The sequence below is a fragment of the Phoca vitulina genome, unplaced genomic scaffold, assembly GCF_004348235.1.
Source record: "Phoca vitulina isolate PV1807 unplaced genomic scaffold, GSC_HSeal_1.0 scaffold38, whole genome shotgun sequence".
Lineage (NCBI taxonomy): Eukaryota > Metazoa > Chordata > Mammalia > Carnivora > Phocidae > Phoca > Phoca vitulina.
In genome coordinates, this window is record NW_022589741.1 from 11,918,264 (window position 1) to 11,933,114 (window position 14,851).

Here is a 14,851-nt window from a genome sequence, read left to right on the forward strand (position 1 = left end):
GAAAAAATGTCTACCCAGAAAGGGGGGAAAAATGGCACACGGCAGAAATCAAGGCAGATACGTGATTCCACTCAAAACCTCAACTAATTGCAATAATCCACCCACCATGCCTCAGAAAAGCAAGCTATGTAACCTAAGACAATACAGAGCTACACAGCTACAAGGAAAGCATCGATAAAATGCTATGATTCTCCATAATTCAAAGCATTTAAAGCACCAAACACAGACTCGGCTGGATGCACGCCTTAGGCAGGGAGAAGAGAAGTCTAAATGGATGGATGTGAATATGAAGGAACACTTTAGAAATAGGCCATAAAAAACAAGTTATGATAGGTCCTCCTCCCCCTCCCAATACTGTCAGGAAGTGAGAGTTATTGAACAGGCATTGCTTATGACAGTGAGAAAAAAAGGCTGGCCACCCGCTCCCCCTAAAAACGCCTTCACAAGGTCACCGATATATCAGTGTCATAAATGCATTTAAAAAATATTACAGCAATAAACTCCGGTTAGAGTGGGTTCCACCTCTATGTTCACAGGAAAGAACAAACTCCAAACTTCTCCTAAATTAAAAGGTGATGTTAGCAAACTCTCTTCTCCCTCAGCCTGCATATGAGATCTCTCCCATCTTCCCTGTCAGACCCACAGGAAACCTGACTGTTGAAAACTAGATCCGCTATAGGCAAATAAGCTTAATTTTGCCACTCTTTAGCACCAACTACAGACTCTCACAAACAGTGGAAGCATCTTCAAAAGACAGACTGCCTTACCCATCTCATTTTTTTTAAGCATGGCAACAAGCCATTTCTCATGTTTGATCTGACTACCGAGATCTATTTTTTGATCCCGTAGCCACTGACTCCATATATATCTTTATTACTGTACAAGAAAAACTGTTACCCTGAAGTTTAAATTTCTCTAAGTTCGCCATGCCTCTCCTGAGAATATATCTCTGTTTTAAGACAAGACTCTCAGGAAAACGGAGGTGAGGAGGGGCACATGGCCTCATAGAGAAGTTTCTTGGTTTGTTGCCTCAGCTATAAAGTGCCAACACGACATGACAATGACTCAAAGTCCAGCCATCCCTGGACTGCAAAGTGATTAAATAAATGGAAAGAGGTTCTCTTCTCTGGGCTGGTAGTCTAAACCTCTCCAACAATTGCCCAATAACCAAGTATGAACAAACACACTAGACGTCAGTCCTTCAGACTGTGAAAAAGTCAAGCACATTGATAGCTCTCCACCTATTATGAGAGAACAAACAACTTCTATTAAGAATTCTCATTCTATAGGTGCCTGGGTGGCTCAGTCGTTAAGCATCTGCCTTCGGCTCAGGTCATGATCCCAGGGTCCTGGGACTGAGCCCCGCATCGGGCTCCCTGCTCAGCCGGAAGCCTGCTTCTCCCTCTCACACTCCCCCTGCTTGTGTTCCCCTCTCTCTGTGTCTCTCTCTGTCAAATAAATAAATAAAATCTTAAAAAAAGAATTCTCATTCTAAAAGCTGATAATAAGACAACCCATAAGCGGAATTCAAAAACAAAAAGGCCTCGTGCAAATCAAATACCCCAACCACCAGTATTCATAACAAAGGAGAAAAGATAGACTGTATACATATTGGAAATCAGATGGTATAAGAAGAGTGAGTGAGCAACAAACTTTTGGCCAAAGAGTGGAACGTTTCTGTTGGTGGAAAAAACTGGACAAATATAAAATGCACGGGTATATAGGAAGAACTTGGGGCAACTCCGAGAAGCATGTTTAACAGGAAGGAAGAAGCTAAGTCAGATAAAGCCCTTTAGGGAAGTACGGAAGAAAGGCACAAAGAAAAGGCACCTAACCGGGGCGCCTGGATGGCGCAGTTGCTTAAGCGTCCAACTCTTGGTTTCGGCTCAGGTCATGATCTCAGGGTCCTGGGATTGAGCCCCGCATCCGGCTCCACGTGGAGTCTGCTTGAGATTCTCTCTCTCCCTCTGCCTCTGCCTCTCCCGCTCGTGCTCTCCCTCTCTCTCTCAAATAAATAAATAAAATCAAAAAAAAAAAAAAAAACCGCCTAACCAATCTGAAAGGTAACAATAAGTTTCCTTGAGGAATCTGTGCTCAAAGTGGATCCCAAAAGTCATGTTAGAATCGGCCATATCAGACATATTGAGGAAAGGGGAACATATAAAAAAACAGAAAGGCCTGAGAGAGCATGGCATATCCAAGAGACATTTACTTTGGTAAAGCAAAGAACACGGTGGGTAGCACCTACAGCCAGTCCTAAGGAAAAGAACATGGTGTGTGTGTCTGGCAGAAAATGAGCTGGAGTTAAGAAGACAGAAGGTGATGGAGGGCACTGAAGGAGCGTCAGCTTTGTCTTCAAGGTGCCAAGAAGACAATTAAAGACTGTAAGCATCGAAGAAATCGAATGTGTATTTTACAAAAACCAGTGTTAGGGATGCATTACAAGGGACAAGACTAGAGGTAAATGGACCAAGTAAGGGGCACTTCTATCAGTGTGAAACTACTTTTCTCATCTGTAAAACGAGGATAAGGGTAAACTAAGACAGGGGCGGTGAAATAGAGTGAATGCAAGAGATAAGCAAGACTTAGTAACTAACAGAGAGGTGAAGGATGAGGAAGTACTCTAATGTCTCCCAGATTGATCAAATACATGGGATAGATGGTGGTACCCTTCCTCAGGATAGGAAACACAGGACAGAGGGAAGTTTGGGGAGGAAAGATGCTAGGCTCAATTTCAGACATCTTGAATTTTTGAAAAATATAGTTAAATGTTTAGAAGTACAAGTACTGAAGAAAGACCTGGTTCTGCCACTTATTACTTATGCCTCTTGGACAAGGGGCCTATCATCTTCTCCACTCCCTCATCTGTAAAATGCAGTAAGAGAGGTCACTACTCACAGGGTGATAATGGGGATTAAATGAGATCATGAATGAAAACAATAAAGGAATGATAGTTGCTGTTTGTCATTAACATTTTTTGAGCTAATTGTGGAACCCCTAGACTGAGATATCCAGTAGGCAGTTTTTAGAACATGATCTGACATTTAGATGCCAAAAGGCTGTGTACTTTACGGTAAGTAAACACACCACAACTGGGGGGGGGGGGGTCTTGGGAAGAATGGGGGCATTGAGGCTTGAGATACAGATTTGCCAATTTGCTGGATGAAAAGAAGAGTCAAGAAAGATTGATGAGGAGCAGGGCAAGCCATGGTTATTAAACATCACAGACACACACTGCATTATATGGAAAGGGGCAGTCCCTATTTTGCTGCAGTAACTTGGTGAATTAAATGAAAAAACAGATACAGAATTCTTCCAATGACCCAAAGAGAACTATTACCCTGAAAGGAAGAAATGAAAGAGACGTGAAGATAGTTAAAAAAAAAAAAAAAAAAAAATGGCTTCTGAGTAAAATAAAGCCAAATGGGGGGAAATCATCAAAATAAATATGAGACCCTTGGATTTTCCAAATAAGGAGAAGGGGTATAGGCAGATGTTAACATAGCTTGTGGAAAAGTATTAAAAAAAAAAAAAAAAGCTACCATTATTTTTTCAAAAGGAAAACTAGGAAGGCTCTACGAGAAAGGAGTGAAATTGGCTCCTATAAGAAGGTAGGTGGGAATGTGCCAGAAAACACAGACAAGGAAGTAAGACTTCTTTATATAGTTTTGATTTTTAAGCTATATTAATGACTTACATGTTCAAAATATATAATTAAATCAGGAGGTGAAGAAAAAAACTAAAATTGAATATAAACAGAAACAAATGATCTTAACTATGTATTTATATATATAATTGATCACACACACACACACAGAGAAAAGGAACTAACTTGTGAACTTGTAAACATAGTATTCCATCTATCCTCCGTGGGATCTACTTTAAAGGCAAAGAGATTGGCAAAAAATCTTCAACTTTATTTCGTAGGTTTGTTGTCTACAGTGGTCTTGGTAGAGTAATTTCAAAAATTTTTTGTATTAATTATAAGACATGGGCATGGTTGGGAACCAAGGTTCTCACCATGGGAAAAGAAAGATACAAACAAGGAACAGGAGAAGGAGGACAAGAATGTTGAGGTATTTGACTGGAATTGATATATATAGAGAGAGAGACATAGATAGTTTATATATATGTATATATAATTTATATGTATAAATTTATATACAAATATGTACTAAAATATTATTTAATAATTTAATATTTGTAAAATTATAATATATAAAATATATAAATAAATATATAAATTTATTATACATATATTCTAGTTCTGTCTGCTGAAACAAGAAGTCAATAGCAATGAGCACACCTCGTTGGTATCTAAACACCACTCCTCCACTGAAAGGAGTCAGGACTTCTTGGAGAAATAGGTGATTCCAGGTTTGGGGCAGGGAAAATACAAGGTGAACTTAGACATCTTCTTACAGTAGAAAATAAGAAAGTACTTAAAAATTAGAGGAGATGTATCAAAAGGAAGTGAGAGCCAGACTGAGGGGTTCCCACTGGCCAAATGTGACATAATGAAATACAGTACACTGATTTTTTTTTTTTTAATCTATGAGTCTATTGTGATTTTCAAAAAAGAGGAGAGGAGGGGGAAGGGCAAGTCCTTTACACAAGAATGCTTCTACCCAATGTAGAGAAATGACAGAATTAGAAAAATCACCATTTTGTTACCACCAGTGTAAGACTTGATTCAGACAAGGTCTATCGATGCTGCCAAAACCACTACGTGAAGTGTTTTTAGGGAACAGGATGTTCAATCTCAAAAGAGCCCACAAATTACTGATTAATTACAAAGGGACAAAAATGGAGACCTCTGTAAATCCACTGCAACTAAACTTTTATCGTCAACCAAGGCATCAACGTACCGTCACTGTTAATGGGACAGACTGAGGTAAGACTATTGGAAGGCGACGACGACAGCTATGCAGTGCTCTTGACCATGACTGCAATCCAAATCAAACAATGAGGAAACGATCACAACTGTGGGACATTCTCCAAAACATCGCTGTGGACTGAACAAAATGTCAACACCATTAGAGACAACACCCCACTCCTAAAAAAAAAAGTGGAAGGCAAAGGAATGCTTCTAGATTTAAAAAAAAAAAAAAAAGAGGGATGTGAAAACCAAATCCAGTGTACGATCTCTCCGATGGATTCTGGATCAGAGAGGACAAAGAAACACATATAAAGAGTATTAATGGAACAACCGGGGAGATTTGAATATGGACCAGATATTAGATAATATTACTGAATCAGTGTTAAATTTCTTGAACGTAATAATGGCCCCAAGGTTACGCAGGAAAATGTCCTTATCCTCAGGAGTTGGAGCGATGCGCCGAAGGACTCAAGGGCAAAGGGCCGCTATGCCCACAACTTGCTTTCACGTGGTTCAGAAAAAAAAAGGAAAAAAGATAATGTGAGTATACATGACTTAGAGAGCTAGATAAAGCAAATGGACAAATCACTTGATGAATCCAGGTAAGGGGTTTACAAGCATTCATGATACTTTTAACTTTCCTGTGGTTTTAAGATTTTTCCAAAATAAAAGTTAAGAAAAAATAGACTACAACCTTCTGCACGACAGAGCCCAACCTACCCAACTATGAATGTGCCTAATTTAATGTCTGGTATAAAAGCAGACACTCATTTTAAAAATAATTTTTAAATTCTCATTTTTCTACCAAATGCCTTATGGGTTAGTTACAGAAAACATCAAGTTCTTGGTTTAAATAGAGTATATAAACTGTAAGAGATTGAGTAAAATAATTAAGTCCTGTCTGTGTTTTAAAGCCCCCAAATTTGAGGTTATAATCACTGCCAGTTTCTCCAAGGAGCCTGGATGATTCCATTTACTTCCAAAGAACGTTCGATTCCAGGTGGGATCTTACTGCCACTTTGTTCTCCAGTCTCACCTTAAAGAGAGTTGAGTACATCCTGAATTAATCCTTTCAGCATAGTATTTCTCAGTATTCCCAAACATGATCACAGAAGCAGTCGTAGCCAAGCCATAACCCCTATCCGTAAGGAGCGGCTGTTTTCCTAAGAGCCTACGTATAAAATACTTTCTTCTCGAGTACGTTCCTACATATGATCTTATTTTATTTTTTAACACCCTGTAAGGTAGGTTGTTTTTGCTGCTTTTAACTCATGAGTAAAGCACTAGGTTTTACTATTCTGTAACCTAAACTGGGTATTCCGCTTGCCAACCTGGCCCAGAGATGGAAGAGATTTGCTTCAGAAAAGGGAACCGAACAGCAACTAACATTCATGTGATGACTAACAAAACTAAAAGAAAGGAGACAGAGGCCTCTTCACCAGGATGTGTGCTCACAAGATACGCACAAAGAAAAGTGAAGTTCAGTGTCATTTAAGCTAATCTGTACTTGAACCTTTTAAGAGATAAAACCATTTGAGCAGTAATTTAGTACAAAATTAACTTGGGGTTTTTTTTTCTCCCTATCTATGAAGTTTTCATTGTTTAAGTAAGGGTTTCTGCAAGAGGAATGAAGCGATGCTCCTTTCCTATTCAGAAAAGAGAATCAAGCTAATGACTTGTAGTAACGTCTGGGTGGCTTGGCTTATCACAGGTATATCCATCCACAAAGAGCCAAACACATATCACATTTGAACATACAACCTTTTTCCCAAGACTGTCCCCAAATACTCCGTAATAATCAAGTGTTTTCATATCACCGAATTATCATGCTATATAATCTTCTACTAGCAAGCTCAGAACTCGGTAGGGGAAGGATGCCAGACAAAAAAAATAAGGGAAAACCGGTGGCAGATAATATTACCAGATAAAGGCTTTGAAAAGATCCTTAAGATAACAAGATTAGCAGTTAGACTGAGAAACAAAGTTTTCATTTTTTTCTTAAGCCAGTGACAATGCACCCTCTATGTGATCAACAAAAATGCGACCCATCCTGATGCTAGAGATGACCGAGCTTACTTAGGCAGCGCTGCCCCCGAAGTCAAAGCTCTTTAGAAAGCGGGCTAGTAAAAGCCGGGGCTTTCGTACACTGTCCGTCTAGCTCCCCAGGTAGGTAGTTCTTAATAACCAGACATTCTGAACATGAGCACCAAACACTCTTCTAAGGGGGTATATCTTTTGGATCATCTTCAGAGGGGTACGTCTCATTGATGCCAAGTCAGCGGCTCCCTCTTACTCTGACCCAGAATTCTGAAGTCTTCCTACTCCTGAAGACTCAACTTTTTGTCTGAAAGCCTCACTTTGCCGGCGTGTAATTTGTTAAGTCAATCACACCATTTTCATGCTGTAGTAAGTGCCCGTATGCGAACCTGTCCTACCAAACAAAGACTCAATACATGGTCGGCACTCCGATGCTGAAAGTTTTCATTAAAATAAATGGCCACAACGTCTGCATGCTTCGGCTTACTGTAAAGAAACATACTCATGTATATACCAGTAAAGCAGAAAAAGAAAGGTCTGTGTCGGGGTAGAGCTTGGATAAGCACGTGTTAGTGAAACTGAAGATGCAAAAGGAAGATGCTTCTTTGCAAGGGAGGCAAGGAGCATCAGCAGGCCTCCACCTAGAAACCAAAACAGTCAAGTGAAAAACAGGGAAGAGAGCAGTTTCATGCGAAGACAACCAGCTGAAGACTGAGAGCAGAACCCCTTTCTTCCTCAGTTCAACGGAGAATCATTTGTCTTCCAGTCCCACCAGGACCAGGCTGGAAAAGTAGTATGAAATGGGGGCAATTAGAGAAGGAGGGATAAGAAAGCAGTTGAGGAAGGAACAACCTAAAGACAGAACATGGAGGACTGCGAATCGGATGCAAGAAGCAAGAATCTGAGATTAGGTTTTCTGGAAGGGCAATGTCACGATCGTGTCCAGAAAAGAATCACAACGTGGGTAGGTAGTAGGTAGGGAGACTTACGTCCTGACTAGCAGAGGTTGGGGTCAGGGGAATTAGTTGGGAAGCTTCTGCTATTAAGACATGGTTCAGAGAAGATGTCGAGGCTTCCAGAGAATGTCATGGAGAAACAATCAGCCCCATTTTATTTCTGTCCAAGAGTGAAAGCTAAGGAGGGAAAAAAAAAAGACTCCAAATTTCAGGGCCTCGGAGACCAGGACGACGGTGGTGTCATTTGCAATAATGGAGACTTTGAGAAAAGTTGATACCTATGGCAGAAAAGATGAAAGGTTCAGTTTCTGACATGTTAACTTCCACATTAATCAGAGCCAAGTGGCGATCTGGTACAGACAATGGGAGAGATGGGGCCGGTGAACCCTTTGTTTGTAGGTGGGTTCCTCCCTGCCCCCTGCGGGGACCTCGTAACTTAAATCCAATTTGACACTGCAGTCCAGTGCTGGATAGCTGAAGAGCGTCTACCTTACCGAGGAAGACTGCCAAGAGCAAAATACTTCTTCCAGGCATTTTTAAAAGTCCATGTCACTGGAATATCATCTTCAAACACTGAGTAGCATTTTAAATATATATCACAGTGCTTTCATTTCAAGCCTATTTAACATTTCTGAAATATCTAGATCAAAATGTTGGGTCAAATGACTCTATTCCGGTAAAATATCTACTAAAAGAAAAAATTTTCCCCACCCACCCCATATCCCTCTTAAGATAATCACCCCATTCAAGACACCTGTCAGTCATAACAGATTTTTCTCAGTGCTGCTTTCTCTCAACCTTGCTACCAAGTTGTTCTTTTGAGTAATAATAAAGGCCACACGTCATTTTTGCGGTGCATGTATATAAATACCTCCAGCTCCCTTTCTTCTAACCCTAGTTCAAGGCCAGCTGCACCAAAGCTTTTGAGAACCAGCACTGGAAGATCTTCAAAGAGAAACTGCCCATTAACCACAACAGCAGTTGCTGGCTAGAGCCTGCAATTTAAATCTCTGAAAAAGAAACTGTGGCTTCTGAAATTTCAACAAGGAGGTGCCACTTGTAATTACAAACATTCCAGTGGGTCCCTTCCCTCATTGATGGTTTCCAAACAAAGGCTTTTTATTCGATTTTGGTGGCACTCCCGATGGAGGCATTCCTTCGTGCTTTGCTGGTGCAGTGGCCAGCTCAGAAGGGGGGCGCAGGAGGCGGGTTTTCACCTGGCCAGGAATGCCCAGACCCCTCAAAACCATCTCATGTGTAATTACTTGTTTGGCTGGAAACCAAAAAACCAAATGCTTCAGATTTATAGTCCACATTAAATACATTTGCGAAAGAACCTCTTAACACACACACACACACACATACGCGCACACACACACACCCTTCACATTTCATGAACCTTGAAAAATGGAACCAACCTATCTTCCCATAAACCAAAGTTCAGAAATTAACCCTGAAGCATTCCAGCATTTCTAGCTGAAAGTAAAAATTCCTCTTTTAAATCAACAGGGCAAATACAGAGAAGTAAAAATAGTAACCTTTGTTCTCTGCCTACCACCCCGAACCCCCGTCCTACAAAAATAAGGCCCAGATACTTACAGCTTGTTGTTTGGGTTTCCCACACCAAAGAAGGCATTCTGTGATCACTTCGGTTACAGAATACAGGCTGAAATTAGCACTTAGCCAGTGCGAGCCGAGAAGGCGTTTTTTTCTTTTAAGCCATATATTCACAAAACGCAAAGGCATTTATACCACGGAGGCATTCAAAGATAAATACATGAATGAGGTATCTCACAGCCATCAAACTAAAATAGCCTTGCCTACAGAAGTCCTCAGACGGAGAGCATTCATTATGAGAACAACTGGAAATGGCCAATCTCGCCATGGGTGCTTTCCATAGTGCGCCACAGTTGAGGGATTAGCTACAATTACGGCATATTTACACAACCATATTTACACAACAATAAAACTCATCTTATCCGATCCAAACAAAACCTTGCTCAAAATAAACCAAACCACACGAAAAGGTCTCGGGTGCAGGGAGCGCAGGCAGTAATCGGTGCTCTGGCTTCTCTGGTTTGTGCCTCAGCTTTCCGCCACCGTAATAAGCCTTCACCCTACCTCGGTCAAGCATGGGTATGGCCAACGTTCTGTATTAGTAGTTGAGAAAATGTACCTTCAGTTCAGGATACTGTGATTTTGGGGCGGGGGGGGGGGGGGGCTGTATCTTACAGAGAATCTTTCTAAAGTAAATTATGTTGAATTTGTTTGAAATTTGTTGAAACTCATCTGGAAAGCAGAGGAAGCATACAGAGGACAGACTGACCACAGGTGGGTAATTTACAGAACTGGGTGATTGGCACACAGGGTTAATGATGGTATGCTTCCTACTTTTGCATATATTTGGAAATCTCCATAATAAAATGGAAAAATAAAGAAAATATGATCAATGTAAAAAAAGTCATCTTGCAAAAAAAATTTTTTTTGCTTTAAAAGAAATTATTCTCAGCTTTTTCTCTGCTTAAATGAAAAGGGACATATACCTGGTAAGAAAAATCCAGATCTGTTCTAGCTCCTGACTTAAGGATTCTTCCTTTTTTTCCTTAGTTACATGGAACCAGTTCTACTGTTAATATTAATGCTTGAAAAGACAAATCAAGAGCTGAAAAATCTAAAGCTGGGGCTCCCGGACCCGAGTTTTCGCACATCTGACTTATTACTGTGACACAAATCCAAGAGCTCTCCCCTATGAAGGTGCTTTGGACGACGTTCATGTTGTGACTGCCAAATAAAGTCCAGAGGTTTCAGAATCATTTGTAAACACCAAAGACAACCTTACCAAGAACTAGTCCTTTTATCTCAGAGGTCACTCCTCTGACCCATGGGTTTATTACCTAGAACAACAATTAATCTTGCTGTCTTCACAATATAAACTAGGCCTAGCCAAGGTATGGTGTGCCCATGATCCACATCCCTCACTGGGGCATCCCTGCTGGGAGGCAGACTGGTTTGCTGACTCCACATCAAGGGACCTGGTCCCCGTCCAGGCTGTGTAGCTGACTTATCCTCAGTTCCACGGTCAGCAGGGTCCTTCCCTCTCCGGGCTTGGGCTGCCTCACTACAAAATAATGAGATTTCACCAGATGATCTGTAACATCCTTCCCCTTACAAAAATTCCACGATTATAAGAATGTCTAGTTCCTCAACAGGTAATAAGAAAAAGGAGCTTTGGTGTTAAAATGTTACATTTTCTATTCCATACGTTTCAATGTGAATATGAATATCTGATTGGGTGAGTTTCGTGTATATGTGCACATACGTGTACATACATGTGTGTGTATATATACATATTTGTATGAGTGCACATACATACTGACTGATACCATTAGGTATTTATATGGGACTAATTGCTTCCAACTCAAAGCAGCAAATTTTCAATTCTGCAACAGATGTCGCTATGTGATTTCTCCTTTCTATGCTGGATTTTCAGTTAAAAATGCCCAGCGTAATGGTCAGTACTATTCTTCCCAAGAAAGAGATACAGCATTTGAATCCTTAGGATTTATTTCTTATAAATTTTCTTCATACGCTGGTAAATTTCCATTCAAATCATAGCATAGATTAGTTTGGCCCAATTTAAGAGATCTCCCACATAAAAATAGGCCTTTTGTTAAGCACACATGCGTGTGCGTGCGTGCACACACACACACACACCCATTTTTTAAATGTAAATTCTAAGTGGCCGATTAGGCATTAAAATGTCACATACAAAAACCCAGAGAATGAGACAGTTTCTATTCACAGCAATACTATCAATTTTTTAAAGCCTGAAAATCATTCAGCAATGCAGGCCAAGGAATTATAAAAATTCACTTATGTATGAGGCCAAAATGTACCAGGTGTGGGCAAAAGTCACGAAAAACTCCAAGAGCACCGTTAATGATAATGAAAATTCTGGATTTCAGTTGTTACAGCATTTCTTTAAAAATAAATAGTAAGACTAGTATTATCGTTTGCAAGATAGCTTACCGATCTGACATTCTCTATCAACCACTTCTTGACACATGTCAAAAAAAAAAATAACAGCTCTTTCCCTTCAACCAGTATGTCCTCCAATGACCATCAGTCTCAACAGGTAGCTAGCACAGTCTTCTGCTGAAATTCAGAGCTAGGAGAAAGCATTTCAAAATCTCTCTTTTAGACCCAGGAACCTGTTACCTTCTGGGCTTTTAGAGGGAGTGGAGCGAGAGATGAGCAGTCAGGGAGTCCAGGACCGACTCGATAAGAATATGAAGTCAGGAAGTGGGAGAGGAAGCGAAAGTGTCCTGCTTGTTGGCTTCTTCCCTGTCCCACTCCCCTTTACCGGGAGGGCCATTGGGGAAAACTGGATAAAGCATGTACAACATCCATATGAATAAAGCTCTTTGTTCCAGAGAACTGCCTGCTCTTTTATTCCCCCCTTTTTCCGTATTTGTTCATTTCAAAAGATTGCTCAATGGGCCTCTTGTTCCTCCAAAATGTCCCAGGCAAATAATGCAAGCTTGTCTCGTCACACAAGTCACTAAATGAAGCCTTGTGCGTCTCCAGTGACACACTGTAAATATAAAGTGGCATTAATGAGGGATATTTTATCAAAGCTATCACAGACAAGTGCAAGTCCCTCCTGCGGCTATTCAATTTGATGCAGGGAAAGGAAACAATAGCAGGCCGGCACTTTTTGCAAAGTCCCCATCCCCGGTATACAAGCCCCAACAGGCCGAGACAAGCCAAACTCAGCCCCTGGGCTTCCCAGCACTATCACAAACCCCCACCCATCAGCCAACCTCTCTAATGCTAAAAAAGGTAAGAGGAGGGCAATCAACCACAGGTTCCCGGCAGGCAGGAGAATCAACACCATGCATGCACCTAACACGTAACAGGCGTGATTTACACGGAGGAGTGAGTTTTCACAACCCCATTGCAGCTGCGTTTCATTAACATCCATTTAATCCACACAGCACAGGAGGGATGGGAGATTTTCTCCAGGGGATGGATGGATTCAGCGACAGGGGAAGACGGAATCAGGACCTCCAGCATGATGGCCCCAGATCGCTATCCCAGCCAGCGTGTAAATGAAACACGCCTAATGAAGTTAGAAGGCACCACCAACAGGTTTCTCTAACCTGACAGTGGCGCCTGGAGGCCTCTGCAGAAAGCTTAACGGGAGAGGACGAAGGAAGCCAAGTCCCCCAGTGCCTGCCTGGAAGTCTCCTCTGGGTGCCCAAGATCTGGGGGCTAGGCCAAGACCCCTTCCCAAAGCCATCACCAAAAAATGCCTAAGAGAAAAACAGATTTAAAGAAAGTCATTTCACCCCCTCACTACAAATCAAACCCAATTACTTTCTAATTTGAACACAATCTGATAACCAGCGTACAAACAGGGATGTACACAAGAGCAAGAAGCTGCTTCCATGGTAACTGGCAACAGAATTTTCTTGTAGCTTTGACATGCACGGGTGAGTTCCAGACCGCTCCTTTCGGAGTCCGCATACATCCCTCGCTGGGAAGGCAACTTCTCACCGCCAGATAGTTACAAATAATACTACTGTTGCTACTACCCGGTGCCGTCAATGAGCAGGCTCGACAGACGAGGTATCAGCTAATCCTACTCTGCTGCCCAGCGGCATTGCACAGCTCCCATTTTTAGTCAAAAGGCAATATCCCCGGCCAGCGCTGTCCCCCCCCCCTTTTTTTTGCAGCCAATACAAGTCTATTGTTGCCTCTATTATGCGCCAGTTACCGAGCCTTTACTCACGCTCACGTTTAACCGACACTGGCGCTTTTTACAATGCAGCAGCATGAGGGATCTCTTTCAGGAACATTTTATTGAACCCATCCAGTCAGAGACATCACCCGAAATGAAGTTGTAACCACACCGGCAGAGGCTGAACCCAATTATCTCGTAACTCATAAATTAATAATTCACAGAGGAAAAACACATAAACAACATCCGGAGACAAGCAGTGCCATGGAAGAAAAAAATCCTCAGCTCTGGAACAGAGCTGCGGCCAGATTCCCACCCCTGTACATCCCTGATACGTTCCCCAAGCCGAGATCCCTTGCAAGCCTGGTTGCGGGGGGGGGGGGGGGCTAGTAGAAACCAACCCGGCATCCCCCAAATCCAAAGCTAGCACCTCCGACATCCCCATTTCCTACAGCGTGTCTCCTGCGGTGTTTACGTAACTGTGTGTCCTCTAGCGTGTAAACAAAAGGCACAGCCCAAGCGGAGAGGAGCCCGGTAGAGGCACGGTGGCCCCAGTGCTGCGCCCGCCGCGGCCGGGGGCTCCGCAGGTGGGGGCTGAGCTCTTGGTGTCCTCCGCCACTTGTTGCTCGCGGGTCTTGCAGCTCCCAAGCTGCAAGGAGGGGCTTTGCAGGCGCCGAGCCCTGCTGCATCCCCTCCTGCACCTCCCGCCGCACCCCCACCCCGCGGGCCCCGTGCCTCCCGGTCCCGCTCCCCGCCCGGAGCCCGCAGCGGGCGGCCGGGGGGTGCGGGGACGCCGCGGAGCGCGGCGGTGGCGGGAAGGGGAGGCAGGGTGCAGTACGGCTAGCCTCTCCGCTGGGGAAGAGCTCCGGCTCCCTTTTGTTAGCAAAAGCAAACACTGCCCTCTTCTTTCCCGACCGCGCCAACGCGCCCGGCACACGGGCAGCCACACATCGTGCTCCTGCCGAGTGCTCGGCGTCTTCGGGGCAGGGGCCCGGCGTGCAGAGCCGCCCCCGGGCAAATGCCCAAGACAGCTCCGCACACAGGGGGCGCCCGGAGGCCCGCAGGGTGCCCGCCTGGCCGCAGAGGCCGCGAACCTCTCTCCACCACCCTCGGGCTGCCGAAAAGGACCGGCAGCCTGTAAATCCGGCGTCCCCACTTGCGGCGGAGGACGCCGTGGGGCAAGCGGGCTGCGGGCTCCCGGCTCCTTCCCGCAGAGGCGGCGACAGCAACCCCCCC

General features: G+C 43.2%; 1 protein-coding gene across 5 annotated transcripts in view; it reads right to left on the bottom strand.

Annotated features, from left to right (window-relative positions):
* CADM1 (cell adhesion molecule 1) overlaps window positions 1-14,851 on the bottom strand; it is a 318,338-nt gene that overhangs the window by 302,552 nt on the left and 935 nt on the right. The gene's annotated exons all lie outside the window — the stretch shown is intronic.